Raw genomic sequence first — 23,003 nt, forward strand, 5'->3', positions numbered from 1 at the left:
TGGCCCCGAGAGCGCCGCGCTCCGGCCGGCCGCTCCGCGCCTGAACCGACGCGCCGCCGGAGCAGCTGCTCATAGCCGCGGTGGAGACTGTCGAGAACTTCTCCCGCGACGGGTCAGCAGGGCCAAAACAGATCGCCGGAAGGCAGCCGCCAGCCGCCGGTCGGCCCCCACACGACACGACTCGTGGCGCGGAGGAGCCCGCAGGGTGGAAACGCCGCCGGGCACCGAATCGGCGCCGAAAACAGAGATCTGTTGGATGCGCGGTCCCATCAGCGCGATCGCCAAACTAAAGCCGCACCAAATGTTGACAACGGATCATGCCGTGCGGCTGATATTTTTATGAGCCTGCCCAGGTGCAGGCGAGCTTCGACAAAGCCGAGGCGACCCTGGTCCTGCTGCTCCCAGGCGCTCCTTTGACAAATTCCGATCGTCCCTCGCGCCTCGGCGCGTAAGAGCCAGAGCTAGGCGGTAGCGGACGGGCTTTGGACTTTGTAGACGACTGAGATTTAAGCGGGACTCGTATTGCTCTCCGCCGCGCGAAAAATGAGCCTTACCGACACGTGAAAAGGCCTGTCAGAACTCGGAGATGGCTGAGGATCGCTCACGTCCCTCGAGACCAGGGGTGACAGCCGTGGCCGACGTACAAAGCATAGCTCCTGTGGTTTCGTCGGTCAGGACGGTGTCGGCTGCGCTCGCTTGGAACCAAGGAGCCCCAGATTGCGAAAGCTTGGCATCTTCACCGTCGTCGGTTGCCATGCTAAAAAGGCGGTTTAAGCATTTTACCTCGCCGAAAACCGGCACTAGTCATCGCGATACCGCGGTGAGACGACCTGGTGGCCTGTACGGCATGCACCTTTTTCATCTTGTCAAGTCATTCATTCGCTTAAAGAATTTTCCATCTCCCGCGGCATGGGCGACTCTCGCATGACGTCACGATGACTCTGAAACTGAGGAATAGTTTTGGGTACATTATTACATTCAGTCAGATTAGCAGGGCACAAAAGGCGGCCGTCATAATGAACCAACAAGTCGCGCACATCCCTCCTTTTTAAGCTCCCGGGTAGTGGGAGGCTTTGGACGATGGCTAAGTGATCAGGCGGAACAGCGAGCAAGAGTAGCTCCTCTGCATTGCATCTAAGGCAATGCATTTTAAGTATAATTCCTCGACATGGCTTCAAAACTTACATGGGTAGAGCTTTTCACTTGCTTTTACGACGGCAGATACTCTTCCATCTTAAAAAACTTGACACGAGATCTAGTGTATAAGAAACGTGCACGGATAATCCATCGACACTTTTGAGGTACCACCAGCTCAATGACAGACGCAAATAAAAGACATGTGATGACATATCGCGACACAGCGTTTCCGCTCGCCGTTGATGAAATGACCTGACACATGATCTCATGATCAGCGACGTGTTGTGATCTCCTACAGTGGGACTGACCTGACTGGCAAGCGGTTGAACCAATCGATAAACTGCATGAACGCAACTCAAAGGAAGGAAGGGAGCTGCGAATTGCTGAATGTAAAGGTACAACTCGCCGCGCCGTCACAGATCACGTCATAACTTGGTGGCCTGACCGTAAAAAGGTGGCATCGGGCGTTTTCCAGCTGACTACTGGTGCACCTACCAGTCGGACGGCTCTGAGATCCACCGGTAAGTTGTAGCAGGCACATTTACCTGCATTGTGCAATTTATTTCACGTATTCATCTGCTCTGGTTGCTGAGCCCTTATTCCTCCACGATGCCCTTAAGCGTGCGGATGCATAATTTGCGCTCGAAAACGCGTGACCGCGCACCCACCAACCCACACTTTTGCACATTCAATTTTTCATTTTCCTACTATAGGAATCTGCTGGTCAGGTGTCACTGCGACACCGGGTTGTCGGGATATGCACGCTATTTGAAGTCCGCGTTCCTTTTGCGGGTTGAAAATTGCCAACTTTTAAACAAGAATTGCGATTCTTGTTGCTGAAAATTGGACCAATTTCGGATCGGAGGCCCAAAAGTTTGGCGTCTAGAAAGCGCGGCAACCGGCTAGCAGGCTGAGCTAAACATTTTCTCGCAGTTCAAGTGCCACTCAGTCGGCGCGCAACTTCTCCGACTGTGGGGACTCAAACTGAACCGCTCCAGCGCGCGGGATTGACTGATTGAGTTAAAATGAATTGAACAGATTGCTAGAAATCACTCCAGCGCGCCAGATTGGTGAGGCAGTTACGCGCATGCGCCGGTACCGGACTGGAAGGGTGCGCTGGAGAGCCGTTCATGCTCTTGCGCGCCAGCACGGCATCATGAACGTGGAGTGTTCACACGGAGCATCTCCCACGTCGAGCGTAGACGGGAGATCGCTCGTGACTGACAGGCGAGATCACCTATCTCATAGATTTGTTTTAGATCGCTCCTGCTTTGATATATCCGCCGATGTCGTTTACGAATACCCGCGCGGCAATGCAGACATCCTCTCATTCACACATATTTGCCTTTTTGCTAGCCATTTGGCTGTAACTTTCCACAGTGTTCAGTAAACTTGCTCCACAGTGTCCATCATCGCGACAAGGAGTCCATAAAAGTTTTGGGAGACACCCTTCAATCCCAATGTGACCTCCGGTTTTGAAGAGGTCATATCCCTGTAAAGTCATGCTATGTTACAAGAACAACCATTGAGAGAACCTGTACGACCGAATGAAAACAAAGGTGTTGACAGCAAACTATTTGTGTGGCGTTAGATCTGTGTCACAACATATTTGATTTAAATTAAAAATTCAAATAACATTAATTAGTTACTTCTTCGTACCATGTGCACACCTACAACTACGACCGTTAGTGAAGATAATAACTTTGCTCCACACAGTGTCTGCTGATCACACTCATGCCACAGGACTTTCTTACATCAAATCACGCTGTCGCCTTTCTCGTGGCCAACTCACCCCTAACCATACGCAGTGCGGAGCAGGAGTCAGCCCCACAACCAGCCGGCGTTCGACGAGCCGGACCCGCCAGCGGCCGCTGGCCACCTGCGGACGGGAGCGCGTGCTCCCACGCCGCCTCCATCTCCCACTCCCCTGCAACAGCCGGACACCGGGCGCCACCGCCTCGGACCACACCGTCGCCCCAACTGAGAGGGCGGTCGGCCCCTGAGCCTCTGAGCCGGCTCCGTGCCATTCACAGCCGGTGATACACGCCGAAGCTACAAACAATCCTCCACGGATGCTCAGCACCCATTCTCTCCGGTCCACAATGCGTCGCTGCTCTGTCGGCACCAAAGGCCGTCGCCGCTTCAGAGGGCGCCGATTCAGCGCGCGCCGACCGGCAGCCGCCGCGCCGCGCCGCGCCCGCATTCAGCGATACCTAATCTTTTTATCCGAGTTGTTGCTCCTGATTGAGCCATTCATGTGTAATATCCGCGCACGGGCACGCCGCGAGCGCTCGGAGGTGCGACGCTCGGAGGGAACGTGTCGGGCGCACCGGAGGCGTCGGGAAGGCGTCCGGGAGTCCCGAGATCACCCGAGGACCTGCCTCAGTCCACTGTCATCTGGGGGTCTGCTTCGGTCCACAGTCAGCTGAAGGCCTGCCTCAGTCCACAGTCAGCTGATGACCGACCTCGGTCAGGGGTCAGCTGAAGGCCGGCCTCGACCTCAGGTCATCTAATGACTTGCCTCGGTCGGTACTCATCTCAAGGCCTGCCTCGACCTCAGGTCATCTGGTGAGTTGCCTCGGTCGGTACTCATCTGAAGGTCTGCCTCGACCTCAGGTCATCTGGTGAGTCGCCTCAGTCGGTACTCATCTGAAGGCCTGTCTCGACCTCAGGTCATCTGGTGAATTGCCTCGGTCGGTACTCATCTGAAGGTCTGCCTCGACCTCAGGTCATCTGGCGAGTTGCCTCGGTCGGTACTCATCTGAAGGCCTGCCTCGACCTTAGGTCATCTGATGAGCCATCTCAGTCGCCGGTTAGCCGAGAGCCTTCCACGGTCTGGGGTTAACTGAAGGCCCGCTTCGGCCTCAGGTTCAATTACTGTATGGTTGTTCTTGGTTCGAAGGTTGCATTCTGAGCTAATATTTCGGTTGTGTATTTTAACTACCAGTTGGTGATTCCTCCCGATTGTTTGGTTTTTAACGTGATGCAGTCATGTGAGCTGGCAAATAAAAAAAAACGTTCTGGTCTTAATCCACACTTTGGTGGAGATTTCTGATCCGGTCCAATCCGCCCCGCGGCTGATCCATTCTCTGAAGTGTTCTGTCCCTGAGCTTCTGAGCCATATGCTAGCGAATGTAAGACATAATCTACCCCCTGTCAAGGTGCAGGCAGGAAGAGATAGGCCATTCAGACAAATATCATTCCTATCAATACCGAGAATGGAGCCTCAATGGGCAATCTACGGAGCTTGTTTGGCAGTGGCGACACCGCGGAACAGCACGCGCGGCCAATGTGTCAAGAGTGTTGCCATATACGACGATTCAGTGACCACCCGCGGCTGTCTAGGCGGCAATCACTCAGCCATTGCTCCGACCGGTCACGCCAGACCCCCCACCTCGCGGTCGGGGTCCGGTCAGCCGAGCCCCTAGCAGACCGCCGCCACCCGCCTCGTGCTCGTTATCCAGCATAAGTTGGCCGAGCATTGCGTTTAAGCCGCTGAATGAGCCCTAACGAGGCCCGATAAGACCGCCAGCAAATGCGCGTAATTATTCGTAGCGCAGGCTAAAAAAGACAGCAGCAAATCACCAGTAATGGCACGAGGCGGTGCCATAAGAGAACAATGAAGTTTAAGCAGTAATGTCCATGCCCCACAGTGTGTCTTCAGCAGATAGCGTCATGCATTGGTGCATTTAGGGTGAAATGAATTAGACGGCGTATTTCCCCGCAAATGAGTGTCGATTTGCTGCTCATTTTCTGTGCTGGTTCGGCCATTTCTGGCCGTTATTAGGCGAATGAAAGCCAGCAAGTAAAGCGTGCCGCCAACTTTGAAAGAGAATACGGACAAAGACAAGACATGTTCTGAGTGAGCTCAGCATCGGACGCAAAGTCTCGTGCGCGTATAACCGTGTGATCATCAGATGACGTGACATTTGTTCCAATAGAGCTCCCCAGGCGTCAACAAAATCAGCAATCAGACAAATACGCGCATCTCCACATTCGATTCGGTGAGGACCGTGCCAACGCGAAACACTGTCCGACTCGACCGGCGCCTCTAGCTCCGGGACCGCGCGGAAGTTAATTAATTGCAGCATCAGGTTTATTAATAGCGCATTCAACTCGTGTTACAGTGCACAAATGTGACAAAGCCAAGACGTTGCCCAGTCATAGTGTCTATGATTCGCAGATTCGCCGCGGCCGGCCGGCTCCAATGTGGCGCAGGGCCGACCCGGCGCGGGGCCGTCCCTGCCGTCATTTATCACGTCACCTGGGCTGCCGAGGTGGGCGAACGCTCGGGGTACCGGCTCTGACCGGGGAGGTCGCTGGGACCTCCCGGAGAAGCCCGCAGGTCCCGGGGCGCTGTGGAGCTGGGGGCTTGAGGGGGGGGGGGGGGGGGGGCGGTGTGGCAGACTGCAGACTCCTGCGGGAGGGATGGGACTGCAGGTCTCGGTAAGTGGCGATGGAGGTCTGAAGGGGAAGGGAGGAGGAGATCCGGTGCATCTTATCATCCAAATACCCCACCGCGAAATAGCCAGGTCCTCCTCTTCTGCCAAACAGATTCCAATAGCAAAACAGCAGACATTCTTCAGCAGGTGCGCAATTTTCGCAACATTTTAGTCGCAACCCATACCCCTCCTTCTCAACGTACACACACACACACACACACACACACACACACACACACACACACACACACACACACACACACACACACACACACACACACACACACACACACACACACGCACATAGCTTTCCCCAGACGTAGGGTCGGTATATCATTGCCCTTTACGAACTACGTCGGTCTGCGCCAGGATGATTTGTCATTGTAGACTGTATTCAGCAAAGCCGGCTTCTTTTTGGCCTGAATGGATGCCCGGTCGCCGGTGGAGCGGAAAGGCACAGGGAGTTTCATTAACTGTCCATTTATCAGCTGGTGGCCTGCCCTAAATGAAGTTTTGCCAAGGTCAGGCTCAGGGAGCGTTTTTACCACAGGCATGGTAAGATCATAACTCTTCATCAAACATATCAAACCAAAACGTCTCAAGGCTGCGGATATGCCCGAGTAGGTCATATGACAGTAATCGATGTTCATGTCTATGCCCTCATATTATACTATATCTGTATGACTTGCATCATATATCTTCAAGAACCATGTTGTTCGAGAGCACGTGCAAGAGAGCGGCACACGGATCCACACCCTTCCTTAACAAACGCAGGACCACGGCTACAGGTGAAAAAATGAAACGGAGGCATCTGTTTAGCATCGATTTTAACACGCAAAACACGTAATACCAGGAGCCCGAAAGAAAAGACGATTTAGCATAAACTGGGTCTGCAGCGGCCGTTCCCTTTAAAATGGCTTATGAATGGTCCAGTTGGAGGTACCCTCAACATGGGCGCGGGAACTAACTCGGGGCCAGGAAGGGATAGCGGTTGGGCCCCCTAACTTTCTGAAAATTGAAATTGGATTGAAATTTTGAAGATTGAAAACTTGAAATTTCTGAAAACTGAAAAAGTTTGATCCTAAGCGCCTTGACTGGAAAGAAATAGCTAAAAATGATCATTGGCCTCTGCCCAGTTTGAGAGGACCTCCACTGCCCACACCTATCAAGATCGGGCCCCCTCGAGGGTATCCTGCGTGCGTACCCGCTAACGCTAAGTGGGCTGCACGGCTGACGGCCAGGGGAAGGACGAAATGACCCCGTGCGGGTGTCTTGTGGCTGTGTGCAGTAGACCTTTGACAGCCCTAGACGCAGCACCTGGTCAACACCTATACAAGCCTAGGCAAGATGAGTAACATGCTGGCTGACATCCCAGCTCTATGGAAGGCCTGCTTGCTACACCGTCAGCTGCATATGATTGATGTCTTTAGCAGGCCCTGGATTGACGTGATGTCTTATGCATTGGCGCCAACAGCATATTGTGTATTTGCAAAAACATGCAATTTATCCTGTCATGGCTCACATTTTCAAGACAAGGCACATAACAGGGGAGCAGCAGGAAGACACGTGCACACAAATACCATTCATTTTTAGAAGCACCGTACACTGTCACTCGCTGAGTGTTTTGAGTTAGACTGCCGTGCTGGGCGGATGCTGGACGCAGCAGCCTGAGCCCGACAGCACCGTCAGCCGTTCACGCTGACGTCCGAAGGAGGACAGACATCGCGTCCGTGGGTGTCGCCGCCGTCTGCCCGGCAGCGCGCCGCCGGCCGAGAGCCGCCGGGAGCGTCGCCGCGCCGCGATGGCCGCGCGCCGGCCGTGAGAGCCGGCCGCGGCGGAAGCTGCGCTGAATGGCGGCCGATAAATTCCAGCGGGGGCCGTCTCCCGCCGTCCTGCGCTGAATGCCGCGCGCCCGGCCGCGCGACAGTAGTGGCGCGGATGACGGCCGCGCACAATGCGGCGCGCTCCGGGCCGGGCCGCGCGCACAGGTGGCCGCGCCGCCATTGTCGACCGCACAGCGGGGAGGGGAGGGGTCACCTGGCCTCCGGACGCACGCGCCGGGACCCACATAGCGGCGATGGATCGGTCAGAAGTGTATGGCCGACGACCGGGGGGAGGGGGGGGGGGGGGGGCGACGGTCGCGGTCTTGAATGAGCGGCCAAGCGCTGATCGATTGTCCCCAACACTGTTGAATGGACCCCAGACCATTCGGCGGGGTGAATGGCGGTTTTTTGCCCATGATGACCGGTGGTTCCACGACGTTCGTTTTTACGGTGCTCCAATGCACTGGTTTGCGATAAGGCTTGTTTGATAAGCGCCGGCTCTGACAAGGAGCTGTTTGATGAGCGGGCGCCAGAGCTCTGCGAAGCGGACCGACGGAGCCACGCCCTCTGATGGCGTTCTGTGGCACTGCAGTCTTCAGCGTCGGCGGCTCTCGTCCATGAGCCTCCCCGTGGTCTCAGTACTAATGTGGATCCGTATCCAGCGGCACTCTGGGTACAAGTTTCCGAACTGGTGTGCTGTTTGGGACGACTGACCGGAGAAGGCCAGCTGGCAACTGACCAAAGAGACTCCACCTGACCTGGGGCGATCGTGTTGGAACGCTGTGCGGCACGCGAAGCCCTGCACGGTCCTGGCTGCCAAAACGTAAGCGGAATAATCTTTCAAGGAAATCGATTGACACGATTTTGGGTGGCCAACACAAGGCACACGCAATAAAGCTGATCGGCAAGTAAGCTGAGTCCAATTCTGTCCGCATAAGCCCGTCGAAACAGCATACTTTGCTTAAAAAAACAAGGCATCACCATGAAACCAGCTCAAAAATTTAGATATAACATGAAGCCAAGTTATGCAAGATGTGTCGGACATCTTCACCAGCTAAAGCATATTGCCGGACGTGAATTTTGAATGGGGAAAGTCGGGTAAGAGAATACAGCTTCTGGGAATGCTCAATCCTCGTTTGGGTTGGGAAGCAACGCGCTGGCGCTGGGGTCTCCCAATATTAGTACACAACTCTCGTTTGTGATGTGTTGGCACAGTCTCAGTGGTATCTGTTCGTTTCTTCCTCGCCGGTAACCAAATGACGGGTTTTTGGTCATTCACGCTAGTTTAATACACAAAACAGAAGCGATCACAGCCCCTCACGTAAAAAATGACACTTAGTTTTACTACTGAAGCTGACCTCGGCCTAAGGGTTGGTTAGCTGACCGTTTGTAGCCTTAGGCTAGTGCTAGGTGACTAATCGGACACCTTGGGAGGCCCTCTGTGTCCGGGGAGGCTGTACCGGGACGTGGTCATGTTCGCTTACGTACCCGGCGCGTTGTGCGCCGTGTTGCGACCGTCAAATAGCCGGCCAACATAATACAACAGCCCCAGTTCTTCCTTCCAGCCAAGGACGTAGGAGCCCGGGGGGAGGGGAGCGGGCGCTGGTACGGTGGGGTCATGCCCCCCCCCCCACACACAGCTTGAAACCCGGGGGCGGCGCCCCCCCCCCCCCGCCAATTTGGAGGGCCTGTGGATGGCCCATCCCAGTATGTTGGGTGCCGATCCTGAACGTAAATGGGATATGTAAGGCTTTAAAAGTACATTCTGACTTGTCGAGGGTTCATTCTGACCTATCTAGGACTCATTCTGACCAAAATGGCGCATTTCTGAGCCTGTACAGGGCTCTTTCAGACACGAGGAAGGCCCGTTATTGACTGTGGAGGGCCCATTCCGCCCTGTAGAAGGCCCATTCTGGCCTTAAGAGAGCCCATTCTGCACTTAAGAGGGTCCATTCTGGCCTGTAGAAGGCCCATTATGACCTGTAGAGGACCCGTTATGAGCTGTAGAGGGTTCATTATTGACTGCTTAGGGCCCATCTGGCCTGTACATGGCCCATTCTGACCTGTAGAGGGCCCATTATTGACCGCAGTTACTATTATTCTGGCCCACAGAAGGTCCATTTTGACCTGCGGGAAGGCCTATTATGGACTGTGGAGGGTCCATGGTGGCGTGTACAGGGGCCCATGGTGGCCTGCAGACGCTCATTCTGACCTGTAGGGGAGCCCATTAAGGCTTGTAGAGGGACCACTATTGACCGCAGTTTTCATCATTCTGGCCTGTGAAGAACCCATCATTGACAGCGGAGAGCCCTGGCCTCTAAAGAGCCCATTTTAGCCCATAGAGTACCAAATCTAGTCTGTAGAGGGCCCATTCTGACATGTAGGGGGTATATTATCGACTATGGAATCGATTGTGGAGGGCCCATTCTGGCCTGTTGCAAAGGGGCTCATTCAAGCCTATTTCAAGCCATTCAATCCTGTTGCAAAGGGGCCCATTCTGGCCTGTAGTGGACCCATTCTGACCTGTAGAGGATCCATTATTGACTGCAGAAAGCCTATTTTGTCTGGCAGAGGACCCATTCTGGCTTTATGGGCCCATTCTGACCCGTAAAGGGCCCATCATTGACTTAAAGGGTCCATTCCGGCTTGTAGAGGTCCACTATCAAGTCTTAGGGTCCCATTTTGGCCTCTTGTAGTTTGCCCCCGTCTTGAACATAATACTTTCGGGACACTTTTCAGTTACTTTCCTTTTCCCATCATGTGTGTTACGTGGTGTTCGCAAATCGCCTATGCCCTAATTGGTCAAAATGATCGTGCGATAAACATACTGAGAGCTTCAAACACTTTATGTAGTAAAAACACTTAATATAGTGAAAAATAGATGCCCATCCACGGTTAGATGTGCGTAAATTCAACGAAATATCATAATATAGCTTGGTTTCTCCCCTACATTTAGTTTGGAAGGGAACCTTGGCTTTGGAAATATTGTTTAGTTGAACGCTCAGTTCGGTGCAAGGCTGTATTTGCAAACAAATATATACGAGCGACATGTCACGTAGTCTAGTGACGCACATGATAAAACATCCACCAATTTACTTCACCGTTTGTTTCTGCTGACGTCACTCATTCCCATAAACACCGGGGCACATTTCACCACTCCTCAGGTGTACCAATGGCCTGATTGTTGGTATCTGCAGATGGCTATAATGGATATTTCAATTGCATGTTCTGTATGCGCCATGATCGCTCATTCAAGAAATAAAGCGTGTATTCGCAGCGATCGGGACGATGCACTACCTCCGCTGTCGACATCAATTATGACGTCATACTCCATAGATTCTGCGCCGTGTGATGCTCGTGGCGACCCGTACGACAACAATTCTGCGCGACGTCACATATAATTTTTTCCGGATGCGAAAATATTTTCCTGTCACTGAATCTCAGTGATGTGAAATGGCGCGACAGACTCACTTATAACTAGGCCAATTTACGTGCACCGGACCGACCACGAGCAATCAAAATGTGTTTTATACGTTAAAAATAGCACAACTTGCAATGTCCGTGCTTAGGATCACTCAAAGCACTGGCAAACGATAATCTTGCATCTTTGTTTGCGCAGCTATCGCCATGATAGTTACAAAGGCTTAAAAAAACGAGTCGCCCTGCGAACATACCCGGCAGATTCTACGTGAACATGCGCAAAATAAAAAGCTCTGGGCGCGCTGGGAATGCACCCAAAATGTGTGGCTTTAAAGAAAATGGGTCTAACGCTGTGCCGAGTATGTTCTTTTCTTCAAATGTGCCCAAAAGGTGGCACACTCCCTTTGATGTTGATGACATTTCGGTAGCTAGGAACTAATTATTGAGCGACAGGCGTACCATGAAGTATGGCTATGACTGCTGAGTGATGTAGTGTTACTCGGATACAGATAAAATATTTTAATGACTATATAATAACGTCATGAATGCTAAAGTGACTTTGAAATATCCCCGTCGATATACATTTCCCCATTTTTGCGGGCGTGCAGCCCAAAAACTAGAGGGGCTTAGGTCTTGAGAAGGGCGGAATGTGAGCAGCACCGACAGATCTTCAAGATAGTTTTTCAGTTCGAAACCCCACACAAATGTTGACACTACCTTTAAGACAAGTAACGCGACCAAGAATGCAAATGCAAGTAAAAAGCATACCGTCACGGAAAAAATGCAAGAACACAACGAGAAAGGGCAAAAACACGGCCATCTACTGATGTAACAAAGCGATACAGATCTAGACCACTAATGCCACCGCATCAGCACGTCGAAATCCTACAAATGAGTCGTGCCATCCGCTACAGTGACAGTTCTGACACGGCCGGTCTGGCAGCGACTCGTATCCTAAGTCCTACGCGTATCTTGAATTGCCACAAAGTACTGGGGTCCACGCCACCTCCAGTGAGGGTGGGGGTGGAGTTGGGGGGGGGGGGGGGGGGCGGAGGGGCGGCGTTGGAGGGAGAACATGGTTCCAAGAGCTCTCCTTTAGCTATGCCACTGGGTAACTCGTTTAACTAATGCAGGAAGCCGCGGCCGAGGGTATAAGACATGCATTTCTGGTGACAGTAGCAAAACCAATAATAATTTTGACGTTTACGGATCTTAAAGATATTAGCAGGCACTTATCCACATACAGAGGATGCGGAAAGTCTACTATGATCATTTTCACTGCTATGCCATTGTTGTTATCGCTCAATGCCAAAAAGGGAAACAAACCAAGGTTGTCTGCCTTTATGACATTAAGGTAAAACACATTGTTAGTTCGACGAAGTTGGACACAGCATAGAATATTGGGTTGGAGCAATATCCGCATACGACGTCAACTGAACAAAAACGTACGCTTTTTTGCCTGCTGTTGGAAGGGACAGGACGCTGTTGGTCCTGCTTTGCACCGCTAGTGTGCGTGAGAGCAACGACATAATGTCGATCACATCTGTTTCCTCCAACGGCGTTCCTTTCGATACTAAAGAAGCTGCATTGTATGGAGATTACATTGGTGATCGTGTAATTTCATGGGTGCTGTCTAAAATTTTGTTTTTCTGCCATGTTGAGTCTGAATTTCGACGATGCAACAATATTCATGAGTGACTGCATTGACAAAAAGCGACTTTTGCACGCTCAGGCGTCTGCACGTGCACACGTCGTTGCTGCGATATCCCCGGAATTTAAATCGCGCCCGTCACCAGCAGCAGCGGCGTCGGCGGCGGCATTCTCAAACAGCCGCGCGGCCGGGCTGCCTCGAACGGGGCCGGCTCGGACAAAGCGGCCGCTCGAGCCGCGTGGGAGCCGCCCGCGGCGCGGCGGGCCGTCATTGTGCGCCTCTCGAGGAGGCCCGGCCGGAGCAGCTGCGCACACAGCCACCGGGCGGGCACCCCGAGCCGCCAGCCGGGCCGGTTACCGGGCCGGGGGCGCTTCGCGGGCCGGGGGCGCCTTGTGCCGGGGGCGCCTCGAGGGCCGGGGGCGCCTCGGGCCGCGGGGGACGGCGGCGCCCCGCCTGGGGGCACGCCGGGAGGGACCGTAGCTGCTGCAGGCTCAGGGGACACCGTGCTGTCATATCAGGCAGCGGCTGGTCTGTTTTGTCAGCAGATGTATTCACATACCTACGTGTATCATGCAATGAGGTCAAGGGCAGAAATGTAAAAAGCGCGCAAGATCGACGGGTGCTTTCTCGCAACTCAAAATTTCCTCATAATGAAGGGTAAGATTTAGCTTTAAGATTAGCTTGGGTAAAGGATATTTCCGGAGGAAAGCGAAATGTATCACGCAGCTTTCCAACCATGAAAGTGAGAGGGCAAGGACGATTTAAATTGAATGTGAAGGGGTTCCAAATAACGCGCCAACCACCCGAACGTGAAATCATCAGCGAGTCAAACTCCGCCTTTTCCCGTCTTGAAGTGCTGGTCTGCTGGTCTTTTATGTCTGGAGTTGTCACGGGATTCCTGGTGGCCGAAGACCCCGACACATTTTATCAACGCTATTCATCTCCCCCGTTTTATGCATGTTGTGACGTCTGTTAACAGGCACGAACAGTTTTGCCCGACATTGTAATGACTTACTTTATGCGGCACAGCCAACTGGCAGTAATGCCAAGAGCGTCACAACCTCTTTTGTTGGCTGTCACACAATGAACTGTTTTTTTAGGATCTCCTCCGACTCCATGCAGGGCGACTTCCTGGTTGGGTCACGGCAGTGGGGGCTTCGCTGCGCATTGTTTACCTTGACCCCCCCCCCCCCCAACCCGTAAACAACCAGCAAGACGCCTTCTGCACGCGGAGCGAACGAGCGGATTGCAGACGTGAGAATATCAAGCGCCCCAGGGTGAGTGATGCCAAAGCCTGAGTAATGATGCCAGACATTGGGGGAAGCCCACAGAAATTTGTTTGGCAATGCAACGTATAGCACGTCGTCCGTGAGTTTAACGGCCAGAGCTTCACCGCTGTGGCGTTCGTGCGCCTACTCCCTTTGATCCTGATGGTTGAAAACTGGCATGCTAGGGATGAATTTAGCCAGACTGCGAGGTTACAGTCAGTGCATCGATGAGTTTGTAATTATTTTTGGTGTTGGCAATTGAAACATAGATGTTGAGTTGAGCGCAAACATTCTGGATATATATTGGTACAGCAAAGAAAGTACAACTTTGAAGCGTTCAGTGCTCAATCGGCCATAAAACGAAACGTTTACTGTACAGCCAGACCACACGAGTTGGCGAAAGCTCTGATGCAGAACAGTGTCGTCCATTTTTGAACGCAGCTCCGACGTCGTTCGCGCGCGTATTGAGATGAGTGCGAAAAAACAGTTCTCGCGAATTGTTGTAAAATTTAGCGTTTTATTTTACACTTATATGAAATCTCACCCTGCAACTACGCTGATATGAATACTTTTCTGCGTGATGGGAAATAAGAAAGCACAGATGCCAGAAAACATTTTTGGATTCGCCACCAACGTGTAAAGCAGTGGTGCGAACTTCGTCCCATCGTCGGGTAGGGCAAGTTGCATTAGTAGTACAGGGGTGTGTTGCATCGGCGATGTAAGTTTCCCACCACTGATGCAACCTACCTCATGCTCCGAGACCACGTTCTCCCCATGAGTCCAGAAGTGGGTAACACAACCAAACAGAGTGGGGATGGTTAAGGCAGGCGGGGGACAAGGCAGAACAGAGAATGCAGAGCGTCGTAAAGGACGATCCAGGATATAAGGCAGAACACGACAAAAAGGAAAGCAGCACTCTCTTCGTTTCAAGAGCAATGCTGCCGGATAATCAGGCTCTATAGACCATCTGGGCTACAAATCTCTCTCTCTCTCTCTCTCTATCTCCTCTCGGCTCTACTCTACTCTTCTATCCTCTCTCTCTCTCTCTCGCTCTATCTCTATCTATCTCTACTCTCTCTCTTCTTCCCTATATATCTCTCTCTCTCGATCTCTCTAGTGGTTCTATTGTCGTCTCTGTTTGTGTCTGTGTGTTTCTGTGTTTGTGTGTGTGTGTGTGTGGTGTGTGTGTGTGTGTGTGGGTGTGTGTGGTGTGTGTGTGTGGTGTGTGCGCGGCGTGTGTGTGTGCGTGTGTGTGTGCGTGGTTATTTCAAACGCCCCACGGCCGGACCGCGCCGGCCGGGGCCGAGCCCCTCAAGCTGGCACCTGTAACAGTGTTCAAGTATGACTCGTCCATAGCGGCGGCTTTAAAATGTCTGGGCATACCTAAGGACCGCTCTTAGCTGAATGCTCGAAGAGTTGAGCTATGGTCTCCGTATGCACGGGTATTTTTCTGGTCGCCGGATTTTTATGTCGTCTTAATTTTGCAAGTTTTGGCCTGCGCAAGGGCTCAGTGGAAGGCGGATATCACCTGCTTGGAATTTCACTATGGAGGCGTTTTAATCCTGTCAAGGAGTTTCCTGTCAAAAAGTGCTATTCTTCCGTCTCTCACTGGTTCTTTCTCATTGTTACCCGTGTGGACATCCGAGTGCGTCATGTTTGTGGCCAGAGTCTGGCATAGCTATTTTTGCCGGCTGTAGCCACGTGAAAGCCAGCCAGCAATTACCGCTCAAGTCGGCAGGGTCCTTTGAACAGCCAAATCTGTGACAGCGTTCATCAGGGAGTTCACTTTGTGACTCCGTGGAAAATGCCGCCTTTCCCTTGCGGCCCTCGGCAGGTGCGTGAAGAGCCGTTGGCCAACACTTAAAAACAGCACTTAATTTTGCACATTACTGCGAAATGCAAGCTTGCTGCTGAATGCTGCCACCTTCCAAGGCATAAATACATCACAGGTCGATTGATTTCTTTCGGGAAATCAAGAGCCACATGTGACCGCCTCCTTCCAAACGTGGGGACATGATCCTCACCGGATGACTTCAGCCTTGATCGGACGGCTCGAGTGGGGCCAGGGACTCAACCAGGATCCGGGATGGAAGCTGTTTTTCGGTGGGGCAGGGTCTTCAGCAGCTGAATGGGAAGAGTGCAGCACCCGGGTCCACCTCTGCTGGAGGAGGAGAGGAGGGGGTGGGGGGAAGGCGGTCTGGCGCTGTTGGAGGAGGAGCGTGGGGCGCCTGGGTCTGCCTCTTCTCGAGGAGAAGAGTGCGGCCACCTTGTCTGCTGCTGTTTCCACCGAGGTCTGCCGCTGCCGGGGAAGGAGACCACGTTGCCCAGGTTCCGCAGGGCTCGCACGTGACCATGCAGTCGCTGGACCTGTTGCGTGACCATGCAGTCGCTGGACCTGTTGCATTACCAAGGAAAGTCCTCACCCGCGGTGCCGCTCTGACAGTCGCCTGTCGTGTATGGATAGCCGCGCTGGCACCGGGCGTCGGCGGTCCGTCGACCCAGCCGACCCCATGGCCGTATCCTAGCCCGGGGCGTTTGCTGGACTGCTCCAACTGACATGTGCGAGGTACACTGGAGCTGCGCAGCTTTCCACGCGCGGATGGCTGGTCGCTCACCCGAGTGTTGAACGGCCTCTGGCGTCACTTGGACGTGCCGGCGCATCAGTGAGCATTCACTGCAGTCTGGTAGCGGACGGTAGATGTGGTGAATGCGACCAGAAGGCGGATTAGTTCCGGTCGCGGTCAGTCTTCCAGCTCCATGAGCCAACGCCCGTTCTCTCCGGCCTTTGCTACCAGTAAAAGCCTCTGCGCCGCACCTTAGGACTGGTTTGTTGAACCGGTTGTGGGGGCGGGGCGGGTTGCGGGGCGGGGGGGGGGACCGTGGCGTGGCGAGTGGTGAGATACTGCGCGCCTGTCCAGCGGGCGCATGTAGTGGTGCGGCACCCGATATCTCCGGTCCTTGTGGCTGCGTGTGACGTTCTCGCAGAGCGGCGACAACGCTGGAGACAGCAGCGTCGGCGGTTACGCCGACTTCGGCGGCGGTTGCGACGGCGCCCGTGATGGCTGAGGCGACGGCGGTCGTGGTAGCGTTGGAGGTGCGATCGCCTTCGGTAGCGGCTGCGACGGCGGCACCGGCGGCTGAAGCGACGGCGGCCGTGATGGCGGCGGCGGCTGAAGCGACGGCGGCCGTGGTGGCGTTGGAGGCGCAGTCCGTGACCGCGTTGGCGCGATCGCTTCGGCAGTGCTACCCGCGAGACGCAGACCGCGGTGATGTCGGCAGCCGTGGAGGCTGTTCACTGACCCGAGCCCGCGCACCGCCAAGTGTTGGAGGTAAGCTGCGGTGCAGTAGCCACTGGGTCTGACTGCGCTGAGCTCGGGTGCCGGCGGCCGGCTGATACAGCCGACCAGGTGACACGGGGCCTCGGATAACATGTTAACTGGGGGGCAAATGGCCCCGCAGTGACTGAAATTCCCCCTCCCCTCACAGTGAACTCATTTTGCCCATCCAGTGGGAGATCAAATAGAGATAAGCAAAAACGGCAATGCACTGCCTAAGAAGACAAATCAGCAATGGTTGAACATGCCTGAAGCTCACAATTACGAACGACAACGTTCTTGTCTTACTTTGTAGTTTTTCACAGCGTTTTTTCCTAACATGGTGTTTTGGCAGCCGGCGATTTTTTTTTTTACTAAGGCACTTAACGGCACAGCATATACGAATTCGTTGCTTGGCAACGGCGGCAAACCCGCGGTTGGTAGAAGCAAGGCCCTATAAGCGTTAATTCAATTGCTTGTGGTGGATCCGTTGTCGATTGGTGTATTCATCCAGGTCGCTGGGTTCTGCAATGGAAATACGGTGGTTCTTTGCGAAAAATGCAGCTATTCGATGATCTTTCATTCCCAGCTCGATGTGCACTGTGCAGTTGCTTTTGTTGGGTCCACGGAGTCACAAGACAGGGCAAGAAAGCAGGAAAGGCCTGTCGCATCCTGCAGGTCTGAATGGCGTGACTCGCTATAACCAGTGGATTTCGTGGGATGCCAGGAGCAGGAGATAGAAGCACACTAAAATTTTGTATGCAATTCTCAAAACATCGAAATAATCTCAGAGATCCACAGGTGCGGAAAGGTGTGGAGGGAAGAGTGAGGAGTATGTTAGCCTTGATGGGAAGGGGAGGGATGGAGAGGCGAAAATGTTTTTTGCGAACTGTAAGTAGAGACACGTGCTCCACTCATTACATAGCCCGAATTTTATATCGCGTGACCGAAAAAATGCACCATTTGCCTTGAAAACGACATTCAGCCAGCTATGGAAAGCTTGTGCTAATATAATTGATTTCACTCATTACCTTGTCAAGGCTCATTGATCCTGTTCCCTTGCTGAGCCTCTTAAGTCTTTACTGCTAGAATGAGCTGGCCCCTGGCCCCAGGGGAATGTTCATCGTTTAGCACGGCCACGGCAAGGCAGGGGGCTGGCAATGGATCCAAAGCCCCCAAAACAACTCCCCATTCTCATTACTCCCCCCCCCCGTAGTGGGCATGATAGAACCAGGTGTGAGGGATCCTGGAAGACGCAAGTATGACCAAAATCTTAGTGAACACTGACATTCTAGAGAAATACTGTCTTTCATGGCAGAAGTTACACGAAACTCAGGATTCTTTCAACGCAACACCGGTGGAACCAACCTATGCAATGTTCAATGAACCGGCATTGAACTTGTTTAGATTTACAGTGAACTAAGCCGTTGCCAGAAATGGTTCGATCTGAATGGGGTGAGGTGGGGGGGGGGGGGGGGGGATAGGAGGAGAGTCCTCCTCTTCCCTGCTTTTTTCGTGGTGGAGCATTGCGGATTACTTGTGCAAAGAAAGACTGAATGTTAAAGGAGGTATCACCCCCTCCCCTCCCTCCCCTACGACACACACGCTCATTTGATCGTGCATACATCTTTGCCAATGTATGGTGGTTTGCACTGGGTGTTTTCAGATCAGATGCTGGCAAATACCAGTTCAAGTGAAACATGCCGAGCCCGGCTAACATTCTAAGCGGATTTTGGGATGGCGCCGGTATCAGGCCGATAACACTTTTCGAATGTTTGCAATACCTCTCAGTACGGTTTGCGTTAACCCCTGTATCTATGTTTCCAGCCTCCATCCGAGCCCATCCCGTTCCCGATTCCCGCACGACTGCTGCTGATGATGGTGATGGTGACGGTGACGAAGGACAACCCGCTGCAAAAAGTATGGTTATGCTAGGTTAGTTAGGACAACATTTTGTTTCTATTATCTTACGTTACTACCGATCAAAGTATTTTAGACCAAAACAGCTGGGCATTTGTTGCAAACCATTTCCCTGATATGTGATCACCAACCATTATTTGTTTCTATGTAAATGTTACGTTCCCGATCAAATCATCAAATGAACCAGCAGCAAAGCACTACCGAGATTTGATTCCGGTGATCATTAACACCCATGTCCCCGCCGGGCCTCAGATGGCTCTTCGCCCGGCCGGAGAAAGGGCGGATTTCCACCCCTTCCCATCTGACCTCGGCCCCCATCGATGACATGGAAAAAGGCACCGGCGGAAAGGTATTGAGGATATAAGGCGAAAGTGCGTATGATTTTTTACCCAGGTCAATGTTGAGGTCACCACAGGTCACGAATAGATCAAGATGCGTGATTGGGAATAAACGAGCATATGTCATATTCTCACCGGCAGAAACTGAGGTTAAACGGTAAATACTGAGTCTTGAGGCTATGAGGGTAAAATGAAATGATTTCTAACTCTTCACTTGGGTCAGGTCAAGTATATGATTATCGCAAAATGGCCCACATGGAGAGTGATAGCATATTTTTTTTATTTTTGCTCGTGACCAAACTTTTGTGGTTGAATTATGTTCATGACTATGCGAGGTAACAAAGCACCGAGGTGATGAGGTAGCAAAGCACCGAGTGCCATTTTAGGTGAGGCAAGGGTCAAGCTTAGGGTCAAGTGAGGTCGAATTTTCGAATGCTCAGAATAGAAGAATTCAGTGTTTTAACAGGTACACTGTAACAGAATGTTTTTCAGGTTAGAGTACGTCCAGTGATGACCGTGAGGGGTCAATAGATGCATTTTACTCATCTTGCACTTCGACGACCCCCGGTCCCCAGTGCTACTTTTGCTGCCCACGGCGTGCATGAGGAAGGTTCTTAGGTTTATCTAGCATCTAATTTAGTATCTCAGTTTGCTTTTAAACACTGTTTTTACGTACCACAGCGGCCAATTTACGACCAAAAGATATTTCGCGCTCACCTGGGGGTCAAAACAGGTCATTGACCTCGGCAGACTTGTGGTGACCTTTATTTGACCTTCAATGTCATTAAAGGCTATTTTGACCGTGAATTCAAATCCAGCGTCCATTTTTACCTTGCAGTCTAACAAACTGCCGATTATGAACCAACAGGTTGTGTTTTACATGTACCCATATCGTTGGGTGGTGGCCTTACCTAAGGTCACGATCCTCTGACGACATGATGGAGGTCAATTTTGGGGGCATACTGTTGGTCATATATCAGCAGCAGCAGGCTGCATGAATTTAACAGTGACCTGTTGAAGATTGAGCGGCTGTATTTTTAGTTTGCATCTCACTGATGTTCGGTGTATTGCAGGACAAGAGAATAGCTCATGAAGTTGCCCTTCGTATCGTTTTACTGTAGACTGCCATAAAATGCACCTTTTGAATTAATACAGTGTAAAACATATCCGGCTGATCTGAGACTGAAGATAGCGTGCGAAACGCGTAATCATGTTTAGTGACTCGTGTGGTGATAACCCTGGCGTAAATGACCCACGGCGAGATATTTATGCCCTGAAAACCTGACGCTTATGTAAAATTTATACGAGCGTTGTCGTGCTATCTTATCAAGATGTTTGTCTAAACATAACGCGACACACGATCGTACTTCAAACTCCCTACAAAGGAGGAAGCTACTTGCTCAGTATTTGCATTACTGCCACTGCCATGATATCTCAGAAAATGATATCCCGGTCTTCATCAACAGAAACCGAAAGCTGGTAACTTGATACATGCCGTCAGAAAATGTCGGTCTTACTATCCTTGTGCCCTTTGGTGAGAATTCTCTTTTGCTCGTTGGTCAGTTCTAATCCTTGTAACTTCCTGCTCCCAGATTTCACCCGGTATACTCAACCCACCTCTTCTGGAACGCTCCTCGCCGCTTCGACGATCCACCCTACTGCTTCGGAGACGCACCCTGCCACTCCAGTGGAACCGAGCCAGAGCAGTGCGACAGCTGACGAGTGGTACAAGGAGGCCAAACTGAACGTTCAGTGGTTGTTAAACGCCTTCCACTGCCCTCTCCAAGAAAACCGGCAGATTAGCGGCAAGAAGCGAGCTGTGCTGGTGTGCACCATCTGCACAGAGCACGAGGTGGTGGCAGCCAATGCTTCGGTAAACGGGTGGGTTTACATAGCCAGCGGCGTCAGAGTGGATAGCAAGAAGAAACTGATGGGCGTGGTAGATCACATGCACGGAAAATCTCATGCTGTTATTGTGGATACGAAAAAACCTGGAGCAGTAGTGGAATAGCGAAAGCTCGCAACACCCGTGGATGTCCAGCCTCAAGAGAACTGCCGCTGGTGTCACCAAAACGCTTCTGGATCTCGCCGTTGCTGTTTACAACGATAGCCTGCACGAGACTCTGGCCGCTTGGTCGTGGTCAGCCCACTCACTCGCAGCGCTGCACGAGCAGCGAGTCTGGACAGCTATAAGCAAGGGTGGTTGGGAAGTGGACCTGCAGCCAACAGAGCCACCTCCTGCAGCTCTTCACTACAGAGATCCGGATATGTACCGGGAGATACTCAGCGTCGTCGCCAAGTTAGAGAGGGCCAAGATTGGCGCCAAGATTGCCGCTGAAGTTGTGTACATCCTTTAGGTCGACGGAATTATGGACCGTCAGCAGCAAGACAACAAATTTGTCACTGCCAAAGTGGTCGATGCTGACGCTGAGCTGCAGACCAACATTGTAAGCGTGGTGGAACCGGAAGAAGATGGCGTAAAAGGTCTACTAGAGACAGTCAAAACTACTGTTGAAGGGCTGGATCCGCCTCTCGACAAGCTGGTTGGATGGACCACGGACGGAGAGAGCGCCAACACGGGTCGCAGCAGTGGTCTCTGGAAAAAGCTCAATGACCTGCTGGGACGTGACCTGATCACCATCTGGTGCGTGTGTCAGAAGGGTGACCCAGCTCTCGAGAGTGTGGAGAAGACGGCATCGGAGATCCTGCACTGGAAGACGGCTCCGTGTGTTCTAACAACGCACTTCCGAACATCGAAGTCCAAGAACAAAAAGCTCCGCGAGAGCAGCGAGAAGGTGGTCACTTCCCCCACCACTTCGAGGTCCCTTTCACCGAGCACCTGCTGTCGTCAATCAACGCTGTCCTGACGAACCTAGCGGCCTGTGGAGAAGTATGGCAGCAGACAGCAGCAAAAGGCAGCAAGGAAGAGAGGGCTGAAGCCGAGGGCTTTATCAAGAAATGGGCCGCGGGCGGCCACGCAGTCCGTGTGACGAGCGTCATGGCCGACATATGCAGAATTTTCTGCCACCTGCAGAAAAATGCCAACGTGGGGACCTCGTGTTACCAGATATGCTGGAGGCCCGCAATGCTGCGCTGCTGCAGCTGGAGTTAATGAAAGAGGAGCCTCTGCCTGGTGGACAGGAGGAAAAGTTCGTCCCAGCTGCAGACGAACCAGCCGTTTTAGCGCACAACAGCCTCGTTTTGATGAAGAGAACACTTGAAACTGTGCGTAATGAGATCGTTCAGGCCGCGACGAACTTCCTGGGCGACAGACTCGATGTCGAGCATGAGCAAGTTGTGCAGGACATGGTCGCTATGGTTGAGTCCAAGTCAGTGAAACAGTTCATCGCTGCCAGTCGCAGCTTGGCATCCGGGCTGTTTGGCAGAGAGAGCGTGGCCCAGTTCACAAGAGATGCCTGTGACCAGTGGCGCAAGATGAGCGACGCCAGAGACCGGCATCCTGGCATGAAAGGCAAGCTGGTGGCGATGACGAAAAACGCTAAAGGCGTCTGCAAGCAGCTCTCGTCGTCGCTCCTCTGCGTCACTCCGCACAGCATGGGCACCGAGCGTGCCGTGTCGCACTACAACACTGCGCAGCAGCTATCGCCTGGGCATGCGTCTGTCAATGGTGAACGACCGACCTGCCATCAGTGTTAACTGCTTGGGCATCGCGAGGCTTGACCCGCGTTC

General features: G+C 52.6%; 1 protein-coding gene across 2 annotated transcripts in view; it reads right to left on the minus strand.

Annotated features, from left to right (window-relative positions):
- Window positions 1–3,100, minus strand: part of LOC119110363 (transcription factor Sox-3) — a 28,820-nt gene extending 25,720 nt beyond the window's left edge. For both annotated transcript variants that reach the window (XM_037234158.1, XM_037234157.1), the window contains exon 1: window positions 2,930–3,100. The gene's annotated coding sequence lies outside the window, so the exon portion shown is untranslated. The remainder of the gene's footprint in view (window positions 1–2,929) is intronic.
- Window positions 3,101–23,003: the final 19,903 nt, after the last annotated feature.

Source organism: Pollicipes pollicipes, unplaced genomic scaffold, assembly GCF_011947565.3.
Source record: "Pollicipes pollicipes isolate AB1234 unplaced genomic scaffold, Ppol_2.1 Scaffold_7231;HRSCAF=8579_pilon_pilon_pilon, whole genome shotgun sequence".
NCBI lineage: Eukaryota > Metazoa > Arthropoda > Thecostraca > Pollicipedomorpha > Pollicipedidae > Pollicipes > Pollicipes pollicipes.